Source organism: Leuciscus leuciscus (genome assembly GCF_965113295.1).
Source record: "Leuciscus leuciscus genome assembly, chromosome: 8".
Classification (NCBI taxonomy): Eukaryota; Metazoa; Chordata; class Actinopteri; order Cypriniformes; family Leuciscidae; genus Leuciscus; species Leuciscus leuciscus.
Window position 1 is genome coordinate 32,549,641 of NC_138732.1, and position 8,902 is coordinate 32,558,542.

At 40.2% G+C, this 8,902-nt stretch overlaps 1 long non-coding RNA gene across 1 annotated transcript; it reads left to right on the forward strand.

Annotated features, from left to right (window-relative positions):
- Positions 1 to 328: 328 nt before the first annotated feature.
- On the forward strand, positions 329 to 2,094 carry LOC309505349. The gene is made up of 3 exons (XR_014208395.1): positions 329 to 661; positions 1,263 to 1,339; positions 1,767 to 2,094. It is a non-coding gene; the product is annotated as an uncharacterized lncRNA (long non-coding RNA).
- The last annotated feature ends 6,808 nt before the right edge of the window (positions 2,095 to 8,902 follow it).

Genomic DNA, 8,902 nt, shown 5'->3' on the forward strand with positions numbered 1-8,902 from the left:
GCTTCAGCCTGACCAGAAAGAGCACTCGCAAGTATATTGATTCCTATAAAAGCTGTTCCAGGTGTCTCGTAACGTAGGTTTCTAGTAATAATTACTAGCTTTTCCCTTCTCTCTATATCTTTCTTCCTTTCATTTCATTTCATTCTGATCACGCTATGTTTATGTTTTTGTTCGGTTAAATGTTTGTTTGCATTTTTACGCACGTTTATGTTTGTAGTTTATATAATCTCTAGTGTGTGCCATTTTATTAATAAACCCATGTATACTTTTAATTGTCTCTGTGTTTGAAAACCCACCTTATAAAGTCAATGAAATTTCAAGATCTACACTCTAAAAACTCCTGGGTTATTTCTTCAACCCATTTTCTGGGTTATTTGTGTTGGGTTAAAATTATGGGTTATTTTTTCAGAGAGTAACCATTTTCTGGGTTATAGGGCTAATATTTTGACCCAATTTATGGGTTGTTTGGGTTTCTGGGTTATTTTTCAAAGAGTAACCCATGTTCTGGGTTATAGGGTTGGCTTTCTCTCTCTCTCTCTCTCTCTCTCTCTCTCGCAGTTGTTCTGGAATTTTCTCACAACAGTCGTTTGAAATAACCGTCGCTTCGCGCTCGATCCGTTTTGGCCTGTGCTTCATCGGTGCAACTTCATCTATATTCAAGGTAAGAGAGTATTTTCAGTGTTGATGTAATGTTAACTTTTCTGTGTCCATGTCCCTGTTGCTAGTTTAGCACCATTTGCTAAAAAAAAAAATAATGGTAATTCTGTGGTTGGCATGTAGCCGCGGCTATCACGACAACATCTAACGTTAGGTCTAGGACAACTCGAGGTAACGTTATCGCACACCGGACGCGATTTTGAACACGGTCCTGAGCCGTTGCTGGGTGCCGCGGACAGACCGCCGGTGTGTGTGTGTGTGTGTGTGTGTGTGTGTCCGTTACACTCATAGAGAATAATGTGTTCGAATTTTAAAGACGCGGCGCGGCGCTTCTCGTCCGGTGTGCGAGCCCCTTGAGAGAGTGCACGTCCGGTGAGCGATACCTCGAGTTGTCCTAGACGCGACGCGGCGCTTCTCGTCCGGTGTGCGAGCCCCATAGCCGCGGCTACAGAGCGACGAGGCAACACAATAGTTGAGTTATGTTTACCAGCTGTGCCGTGCTTATCATATTATACAGTGCTCTACTGGCTGAAGTAGTGAGAGTTAAAGAAGCGGGTCAAGTCTTCAAATTGTTGCTAACCTCTATATTGCTATGTTTTCTCCAGGTCATTTTGAATGGACAGTTTTGTCGCTGATAAGCTAACTGAGTGGCAGCTGTCTGAGCTGACAGAGAATTTTAGAGGTGAGCATTTTACTCCTATTGCCCTTATATCATCTCTCTATACCTACATTTTTTTTTTTTTAATAAGACTTAAATGTGTCAGTGCAAGATTTTGTGAAAGTCACAACATCTTCGACAGTGGGGTATGTACAACCCTAAAATATGATTGTGCCTTGTCTTTAAACTGTTATGCATAAGAATGGGCTGTCATTACACTTTTTAATGAAAGAAAATATGTCATTCACACAAAATGGGTAATGTTAATGCTGCAAAAGAACCACATTAGTTAACTAGCAATTTGGGCCATGTAAAAGAAAGAAAAAAAGCCACTGCATTACCTTAAAAGTGATTATTTGTTAGCTTGATAATGAAAGAGTGTCTGGTGAGTGGTTCACAATTGTCTCGACTTATTAACAATACTCATGTTGTCTTGTTTTCTGTCTTTCAGATAGATGAGGAGGCATTTCTTCTCTTTGATGAGGACACTATCAAAAATCTTGTCCCCAAAGTTGGCCCCAGGCTTAAATTCCTGAGGCTCTTCTGAGAATTGTTGTTTATTTTCTATTTTTTATTTCTAATATTGTTATTACAGTGTGACCTAAAATAAATCTGAAAATAAACATGTCCAAGTGTGTGTTTTTTCTTATAGATTTTTATTTAATGCAATAAAAATGTAAAAGTGCTTGAAGTGTGTAATATAATGTAAAACAAAGTTTTATTTTCTGAAATAAGGCATACTGGGATAGTGACCCAAGTTTGGTTATTTTTGACCCAACTCCTGGGTTAAAAAATTACAACTAATTTTTGGGTTATTTCTACCCAGATGTTGGGTTTTTTAAACCCAACATTTGGGTCAGGTATTTAACCCATAATTTGGGTCAAAAAGCATAACCCAATTTTCTGAGTTGAAATAACCCATAAATTAGTTGGTCCCTTTTTAACCCAGGAGTTGGGTCAAAAATAACCCATTATGGGTTATTTTTAACCCAGGAGTTTTTAGAGTGTAAGCTACAAGCTCGATATTGACTACCTTGAGTAGTTTTAATTCATAAACTCAGAAAGTTTGATATTCGCGGCCAGAAGATAAAACTTTCTTGGAGTTTGAAAAGAGATACCCCCTTCTTAACTGTAATGATCAGACAGTACAGAACAAGGTAATCTCGATAATTGATAAAATAAATGTACATGCGACTTATGAATTATGACCATGAGTCATAAATATTAATATTTCCAAAATTCCCTATATTCTTGAGCTAATTCACATTTACCCCAAGTCGTTATTGTTACAATCATAAGCACTGTCTCAGAACAAGCCGTTCTCAGATTCGCGGCAATGTGACGTCACTTTGCACAGGCCCCTCCCACGACTGTTGATTGACACTGCAGTTTGAGCATAGACCCGCCCTGAGGGAGCGGGACACAGTCCGCCATTGTTTTGACGCTTGAGCAGCTGTAGACTAGCCTGACTACGTCAGACTTCGTACTTCCGCTCAATTTCAGTTCGCTTCTGTACTCAGTCTGAGATAGCGACCTATCTCTCAGTTTTCCTCCGGCCTCAAAACAGCCGGCCAATCAACGAACAGAGGGCGGGCTGAGAGCCGTGACATAGACGCTGATTGTACCGTGGATGCGGAGATTTACTTCACATAATCTGCAAAAGTCGTTCACAGCCATGTTCACTCCGGTATTTCGCTCGATGGTTTTGTTTTCACATCATACATGTGTTTACAGTGGAAGTTCGATGCGGCTGAGCCAGCGCATAACACACGTCATAACCAAACGTTATGTGATTGGCTTACGGGTAACCAATGATTTAAAACTTCAGACAAGCGCCCAGGCTAGCTAGTTTTACCAGGCTAGCTGTAGACAAGAATGTCTTCTAAGTGATTGAGGGTTTTTGTTGTTGGATGTAAGAATGAACATAGCAGTCTTCATTTACTCCCGTTGTTCCTCGAGGATGGATCTCACCAACTGTTCGTGATCCAGTTTACAGTCTCTGCAGCGACAGGCCTAACGTTACTGATCACGGCAGAAATGAAAGTGGGAAGCGCGCACTTTATGACAGCTCATCGAGTAGTTTTACGGATATACAGTGTACCAGTTTAGGTACACAAAGGCTGCCCGCTGCTCTGGGTGTGTGTATCCACGTTTGCAGTGTGTGTGTGTTAACTACTCACTACTCTGCTCCTAATGTGTGTGCATTAACTTGGATGGGTTAAATGCAGAGGTCAAATTCCAAGTATGGGTTACCATACTTGGCCGTCATGTGTCACTTTCACTTTCACTTTCACTTTATTAAAGGCACACTATGCAGCTTTCCGTTTTTGTCAAACAGCGACCCCTAGAGTCGCTGTGGAGTACTTGTATTTAATATTACTGTCGCCACTCGCGCAGAGCCGTCTCTGCACTCACAGCCTGATCCCTTCCGCCCTCTATACCGGTACCTGTTCAGTAGGATGGAGGCTGTAATGAGTGGAAATAAGGTGTGGCCCCTTTAAGAGCTGCGCGCGCCCTGTTGAACTGTCGGCAGTCTGTATTGTATGTGCACCTCGAACACCCCCATGTATGCGGGTTATTTCAGTTTGATGCTCATTCTTATCTTACTTTTGTTTATCAAGTAAAGCTGTGGACGGTAGAATGGGTGAAAAACAGTTACACGAGTTCGATTGGGGAATAAAGTGCAAGTTGTGAGATGCCAATCGCCTACGTGAGTCTGTCTGGCCTCTGTAATAACTTCATCTGTGAGCTATCCCTATTTCTCCTCCTGACACAACGCGTTACAAAGCGTTGGACATCGAACAGGCACAGATAAGCTCTGAAGATGTCTACTAGTCCATCAACAAGAACGATATTTACTCGAGTCTGACTCCTTGCTCGGTCAGTCTGCCGTTTCCTCTTTCTTTGGTCCTCCGACAAACCTTTCCTAGCTTTCTGCTTCTTTTTTACCGGTTCAGCCATGACGAAAGTGTGAAGAACTCAGTATCTAACGTTACCTTTTTCTACATGTACGTGTGCACTTTGCAGTGCCATAAAGCAATTCGTTACAACGCGAGACCTGATATCAAGCGATACACGCCCGCCGGCCCAAAGTTGCAAGGGTGGTTTTTCGGCTCACAGGCGCTTGGGGGGTGCGAGACGACCACCATTCAACCCGAAATAAGTCATATAACTATTCCAATGACTCCGAAGCTGTTCGGATAAGACTTAAATGCTCACATCTTATACTGTTTTTATTTAGCTGCTCTTACAGTGATTTTCTGGAGTAAAACTAACGCTTCATCTTTTGTGTGATGTACAATAAACTTAATCGAACTCATCAGTATATTTTGGTCATCATTCGGACGAGGTCTGCTACAGCAGGCTTGTATTAATAGTGGATAAAAGCAGATGACAAATAAGTTATAACCATAATTAAGCTAAACTATACCTGTTCAATCTCCATACAGTATATATTCTCTGGCTCTGTGGGCATTATTGCCCGACTCCGAGTCGAAATGAACACCACTAATGAGAGTTTCTGTTTTGATATTATCAGATGAGATTGTCCTGGCTCTGAGCGCGAGCTCGTAAGGCTCCACCCTTTGGGCGGCAGCAGCAGCTCATTTGCATTTAAAGGGATACACACTAAAACGGTGTGTTTTTCTGAGCCCCCAAAAAATGACAATTTAAACATGCTGTAAAAAAAATATCTGTTGGGTATTTTGAGCTAAAACTTCACATACATACTCTGGGGACATCAGAGACTTATTTTACATCTTGTGAAAAGGGTCATAATAGGTGCCCTGTAAGCATAAATACTGTTAAGGAAGTTTGTAGTAGACTAATTTACACACACACACACACACGCACACACACACACCCTTCATGTTTTATGGGGATTTTCCATAGAAATAATGATTTGTTTTACTGTACAAATTATATCCCCTAATCTGAAACCTCCCATTACAGAAAATGTTCTGCATTATGTATGATTTACAAGCTGTTTTCCTTGTGGGGACCAAAAAAATGTCCCCATAAGATCAATAAGCAGGTGAGTTTGATCAAGGTTGCTGCTAAACTCTGCAGGAAAATAGACCTCGAGGACCAGAGTTGAGAACCCCTGCCCTACACATTGATTGCAAATGTTCTGATTCTTTATTATTGTTGGGTAATTGTCACGGATCTGCCAGGCTGTCACATCAGCCATTCACACAGCACACCTTCACCAGAGTACTGAACACTCACACCTGCACTTCATCTGCACCATCATCAAGCCAGCTACAAAAGCACACACCTCGTCTCACATCATTGTCTGGTCTTGTTTCTATGAAGTGCTTACCTGTTCTCCAGCGTTGGTACTCCAGTGTATTCCTCTCCTGTGTTCTCCTGTCATCATCCTGCATACTCACCAAACACGAAGAGGTGTGTGCGTCCATCCAGCCATCCGTCCAACTATCCATGATCTCCTGCACCTGTAAAACAATTAATTTCAACATTTAATAACACATTATTAAATTCAGAAGGATTTAATGGACCTGAGCTAACATGAACTAACAATGATCAGTTGTATTTTTTTTTAAACTAATGTTAACAAAGAATAACTATGGTAACAGATGTAGCTTTTGCTCAATGTTAATGTTGGTTAATGCATTAACTGACTTTACCTTATTGTAAAGTGTTACCTATGTTCTTTATAATTCTTTATAACACTTGAATCAGTTTAAAACATTTGTTTACTTTATGTAGTTTTTGTGTGTATTACTTTATTGGATTGAAATATAATTTAGTTTGTTTTGTTTTAAGAAAAAATATATAAAACCTCTTATTGTTTGAAAACGCTCATTTCAATATCGTGATAATACCATATATATTCGGTCAAATTCCACAAAAAAAAAAACCAATAATAATATTAATGTCCATGGGAAAATGTGGGTCCCATGGCCAAACCAGTTGAGAACTGCTGGTCCAGTATAAGGGACAATTTCAGATACAGCCGTAGTGTCTTAGTGACTGTTCAAAGTCTTGTTTGTTGAATTTTTCCAGTTGTAAATATTGTAAAAAAAAAAAAAAAAAAAAAAAAAAAAATCAGCTTGCCCATTTATTTGTAATTTTACTTATAATGGCAGTAATTCTGAATTTAATATCTTTGTTACTGTGAAGATGTTTCATTCAAAAGGAATCGATAAAACAAAACTCTTTAATAATTATGTGGCCAAGACACAAACTGAAAAGATATATTGAAGCTCTACAACTATGATGTCACAGAGACATTCTATAGAACTCTCCTGAGCAAAAGTCCCACAAAGACACAATCCTGAGGAGACTTTAATCAGAGTTTGAGGAGAGAAGACTGAATACATTTACAGTCCTGAGAGAACATGGAGAACATAAGAGCAACAGCCTTTGACGTGTTTGATGAAGCACGTTTACTGGGCGAACACACTGACTTGATCATCAAGTCAAATGACAGAGAATTTCAAGTGCACAAGATCATCATGTGTGGCTGCAGCTCCTACTTTAGGTGAGAAGAAGCATTTGAACTGCAATTGTGTGCAAATTACCTAGAAATGATTATAATTATATACATCATTTCCACTGCCAACATTATACGGTTGAAACTGCCTAAGTCCAAATATATAAATGCATGAAAATGAATGAGTGTATTGCCAGAAAAAAGAATGTAACTATGATATCTAGGCAAACACATTCTTGAAATTTTATTCTGGAAGTGGCTATGAATGAAGTTTTACCCAGCATTTCAAATTTAATATAGGAAACTGCATTGGCATCTGCAAGTTGACAGAGGACTTTTCCTCCTGCTCAAAGCTCCGCTGTAAAGCACAGCACTACATCCTGCAGCACTTTGAGGAGGTTCTGCACGTACCTGAGGAGTTCCTGGAGCTCTTCCTGGAACAGCTGGAGGCAGACATGGGGACTTGTGACTTGGTGACTTGGACTCGAGTCGCTATTTTTATGACTTGTGACTTGACTTGACAAAAAATAAAATACTTGAGACTTGACTCGGACTTGGAAGTTAAAGACTCGGGACTTGACATGACTTGAGACACGATGACTTGAATGACTTGAGTGTTAATCACATCATGTTTTCAGTTTGAATATAAAATATAGAAATTATTTTTTAAAAATCAAGTTGATTACCCAGCTGGAGCGCAGGCTGAGAATAGCGTTGTCATGACTGGATCATGAAACTATCATCAGTCATGCCCTCTCGTACCTTACGCACACCACGCCCACTTAGATCAGATATCAAATCAACATGTCAGCCGGAGGGGTACCGAGGGTCATCGCTTTCGGCTTCAAGAATTGTTCACAAGATGGCAAAAGACGAACAGCGCTTTGCAAGACATGCAACATTAACAGCCATTCTGCCCAGTAAGTGCTTGTCAATTTGTTAATGTTATCTGGTTAGTTGGTAGTTAGCTAATGTAATAATAGCTAAAGTAGCCATAAGGTTTTATCAGCGATTTCAGGCCCAAAAAAGGCCCAAATATAAATGATCACATTCATCTAATCTTTCCTAACGATGAGTGAGTGTGTGTGTGTGTCTGTGTGTGTGAGAGAGAGAGAGAGAGTGTGTGAGAGTGAGTGTGTGTGAGAGAGAGGAGAAATGTAACAAAGTTTAATGTTGTAAGTAAACTGTGTTTGAGAGAGAGAGAGAGAGGGAGGTGTTCAGAGAGGAGTCTGTTGGATGTTAAGCTGTTATTTGTTTTATGGACTCAATGTTGACAATTTAAAACATTTCAAACACTGTTGGCAGAAGTGAAAAATACATAATTTTATGAAGTTACAATTTTGTTTGATTCCATGATGTATTTTACTGAACATGAGTATTTACAATGCAAATCCAAATTATTGTAATTTACTGACAGTTAGGCTACTTATATCTTGTCTTTTCACTTTATTAAGATCAGATTCTGCAGGTAGAGCATAGACCCGCCCTGAGGGAGCGGGACACAGTCCGCCATTGTTTCGACGCTTGAGCAGCTGTAGACTAGCCTGACTACGTCAGACTTCGTACTTCCGCTCAATTTCAGTTCGCTTCTGTACTCAGTCTGAGATAGCGACCTATCTCTCAGTTTTCCTCCGGCCTCAAAACAGCCGGCCAATCAACGAACAGAGGGCGGGCTGAGAGCCGTGACGTAGACGCTGATTGTACCGTGGATGCGGAGATTTACTTCACATAATCTGCAAAAGTCGTTCACAGCCATGTTCACTCCGGTATTTCGCTCGATGATTTTGTTTTCACATCATACATGTGTTTACAGTGGAAGTTCGATGCGGCTGAGCCAGCGCATAACACATGTCATAACCAAACGTTATGTGATTGGCTTACGGGTAACCAATGATTTAAAACTTCAGACAAGCGCCGTCATGTTTCACTTTCACTTTATTAAAGGCACACTATGCAGCTTTCCGTTTTTGTCAAACAGCGACCCCTAGAGTCGCTGTGGAGTACTTGTATTTAATATTACTGTCGCCACTCGAGCAGAGCCGTCTTTATTAGTTAATTCACTATAGTTAACATAAACTGACAATGGACAATACTCCTAAAGCAGTTATTAATCTTGGTTAATGTTCATTTCA